The following is a 4,026-nucleotide window of genomic DNA, read 5'->3' as shown; positions in this document are numbered from 1 at the left end:
AAGCCGTTTAACATATTTAGTTTCAGTATTCGAATGTTGCGATCATAGCTAGTTTCTTTTATTCATGGTTGTGTAAATAGTTTGGTTGTGTGCATATTTTTTGTGCTAAAAAGGACTTTGGTATGATTACTCATGACGAAGGACCGGACCCAAGCAATGCATGAATGTTTTACCCATTCAGGTAATTAAATCAATTAAACAAAAGTAAGATGATCAAAGAGAAGCCAATTATTAAGATTCTAAATGAAACTTGAAAATAATAATAATTACAATAATATTTTCTGGTTACTCTTTAAAAACTCTTCTTACATAAAAAAAATGTACACTACATCCTGATTGAAACGAGGTGTTTCAATGGTCACGGGAACTAGCTAGCTAGCAATCAATAATTCTCTTCCGCTGCATTTCCAGCCATTTTGCGTTAATAGATTGAAACGAGGCTTTCCTTGTAGAAGTAAACGTTGAACCCATCATCAAGTTTGAAGTCCTTTTTTTCTTTTTGCTTTTGTATTGATCAGACAGCTAGTATGATCCTCAATTTCACCCGTGGTAAAGTTGTATACTTTTATAACCTGAGACAAAGAAATCATAAATCCAAACTCGCCATTCCTTGTTAACGCAAACGGACCGAAGGGATATACTAATGTTAAGGGTCCGAATCTATAAAGTTAAGTCCAACACTCCTCCTTGGTATTATAATCATTCAGAACCCGTACCTCAAAGAAGAGTCCATCACGAGTACACTGCGACTTAGTGCAGGCCAGTTTATCACGTACTGAATATAACTGGGGACACAAACGTACGTAGTCAGCACCAGCTGGAGCCAGAAATTTTCTAAATATCTCTTTGTTAAAGTCGAACGAAAGAATCACTTTTTCGCTTTCATAAGAAGATGAAGATGTTCCGTTAAAGTACTCCATGCCTATCATGAAATAGTTGCCATTCAGATAAACTCCTTTATCGTTATTTAGACAATCGATGGGGAAATGATTGCCACCATCTATCCATATCCAAGAATCACTACGTAGGCTTTAAATTTGAACTTTACGAACACAATCTAAAGGGCATAACTGACTCCACCCGTCTTGTCTGAATGACGTGACTAGCAGCTCTTTGTAATCCTTGTTTACGATATCCAATCCGAAGCCAACGGAATTATTGTGTGGACTTAGATTGTGTACTGATGCTTATTCAAGCATAATAAAGGGACCTATGTGGTACATTTCAATATGTAAATGTTAGATCATACATACAACACTAATCTATCACAGTACATATTGACATGTACTAATGCATATATATTGCAAGGATAAAAGAGGGTTTTGCACAATACATGTCGATATGTACTGTTAGATCATACAGAAAATACTAATCCTATTATGCAATAGTACATATATTGTTTCTTTTATAAGTGAAACTAAAAGTGATATTTTGATTTGTACCTTTTCTAGTAAAAAAAATTTCTTCCTTTTTGTTAGTGACGGAGTAACATCGTCAATTTTCTCTTCATTTTTTGTTGTTGATGAATTAGTAGAAGCGGTTCTCTTTCTTTTTGTTATTAACGAAGGAGTAGTAAGAAAACGAACCATAAAGCATATCATAACGAATCTCCACCACAACAACTATGTCAATCTAGGGAGAGTACTTCTTTGTCTTCTGTTACATCTTCTTGTACAATTTTTTTTTCTTTTCTTCTTGTTTCACCAATTTTCGTTTAGATCTGATTTTCATTTGATTTTGTGATGGTTTCATTGGATTTTTAGTAATAATTTCATCAAAGTCTTATTTTTCAGTTGATTTTAGCACTACACCATTTTTTCCAATTAGAAACAGATTTTACATGTTACAAAACAAGATTGTAACAGGTAGGTTCTATCAAAGGTGGCGTTACAAATTTTTGTAACGACCCACTAGCTGTTACGAATTTTGGGTTGTAACAGACGGAGGCTGTTACTATGTGGAATTTCGTAACAACTGGAACCTGTTACGAATTATTTGTAACATGGCATTGTGACAGGGATCAGCCGTTACTACGTGTCATTTTGAAACAGCTTGAATTTGTTACTACAACACAGATTGAAACAGCTTTCAGCAGTTATGAAATTTTTAGTAACACCAAAAAAAATAAAAATTCTGATCAAATATTCCCTCTTTGACCTGGTCAATATTGACCACCGCCAGTACACCAGAATTCAAAATAACCTACTAATCTTCATTCCATCATCCCGCATATTCAATTGCCCATTCCATGATAACTTCCTTTATTAACAATAACTTTGTTTCTTATACATTGGAATCAGTTCATAACTTAAAAGACAATCCCTAAGTTCCTAAATTATATTCTTAGGGTACATTAAATAAGATAAAACTAACAGAAACATAACTCACATAATCAGTATTTTCCTTCTCGTATGACAGACTACTGTGTTTGAAGCATAATTGGTGAAGCTGATGAAATCCAATGTCGCAGTAGCTATGCAGTAACTTCAATGCCCATTGATTTTTCACGAGCCATCTCTTCCAAGAATGAAGAAGTATCAAACCTTTATCACATTCCATCCATCCCACAGATTCATTGATCAAACCTTAAAGTCACGACGAAAAGTACAAATAATTAAATAAGCATGTTCATAAATAGACCGTGTCAAATAATTTATTATTTTGAGTAAATAATTCATCCCTTAAAGAATAGTTCTACCAAGGCCAGCAAAAATCCCATCTGAATTACTTATAATAGTTATTGTAGTTCAGTATAATTCATCAGCAAAATTACTAGATAGAAAATAAAAAATAATACTAGAAGTAAGAATTTGGATGTTTCTGTAGGATTCAATAGCATTCCCTGGATGCATGGTTATATCCTTATATTCAAGTATACTACTGTGACTCTGCTATCAGTGCCAATGGGACAGTTGCTAAAGCATCATCTGAGAAGAGACGCTCTAGTTTCCTTTCTGTCAAACTAAAACTTCAGAAGCGGTAAGTGGTAATAAATCTCTCTTTATTTTTAAAAATGATCCAAGAATTCATCAAAAACAGTTCTTACTCATTATTAAAAGGGAATTTATAGGAATCCGTTTCATTCTTAGACCCTTGTAGAATGGAACCCAACTGATTTGTGATCATTATCTTATTTTATTTGCTTGTGCGATTATATGGTGTTGGAGTTTAGTTTTAGGAGTATTGGCGTATTAGAATACTCTCGCTTTACTCGTTAACAGGTAATCTTTATTGAGATTCTGAAGTAATATTATAGATATTTATATGGTATTTAACTTTGGATTTCATTTAACACTTTGATATTATGTTCATGACTATCATCTAAAGCTTATTGTCAGTCTGTTGTTATGTTATCACTATTAGACTCTTTGCAGATTCAAATCCATCTGATTATCCATTTCATTCACAAAGATATCCATGGTGGTAAATGCTACTTGAAAATTCAGACCAACGTGTTCGGTTGTAGATATCCTTTGGATAGATGAATTATCCAAGCGGGATACTATTTCCTTGTGCGGTTGTATAGTGTTAGAATTTTAAGAATGTATTAGTGTATTAGAACACTATTGCTTTCCTTGGTAAACTTGTCAAACTAATGCAGAGATCATCTTTTAGCTTTGCGTAAATATTGATTATTGAGCTTTCTTTTGGTTCAATGTGTCAACATTCTCCCATTTTGACACTTGACTCTCCGAAAGAGATACTAAATTATCAAAGTTCCTTAGTTACTGTTACTATCTTTTGTATATATGCAGCATATACCACTAAAATGTAATGATATGATGCATTGGTTCCGATTCGCACGTCGGTATGGTCGATAGAACTTTGTAGTAATAACATGACTAAGTTAATACATTCTTGAATAGTTGTTTTCGATTAAATTTTTTTTTTGCTTCCTGATCAGAGTTGGAACTTGAAGAACTGATCAGAGTTGAGCTTAGTAAGGTATAAGTCTAGAAGTCTGAGAAGGTACATTCTTGATTAATTATCATTGAGCTTATTCTCTTTTCTCTTTTCTCTTTTCTC

Source organism: Papaver somniferum, chromosome 3 (genome assembly GCF_003573695.1).
Source record: "Papaver somniferum cultivar HN1 chromosome 3, ASM357369v1, whole genome shotgun sequence".
In the NCBI taxonomy this organism is placed as follows: domain Eukaryota; kingdom Viridiplantae; phylum Streptophyta; class Magnoliopsida; order Ranunculales; family Papaveraceae; genus Papaver; species Papaver somniferum.
Note: the sequence above shows the minus strand (reverse complement) of the source record.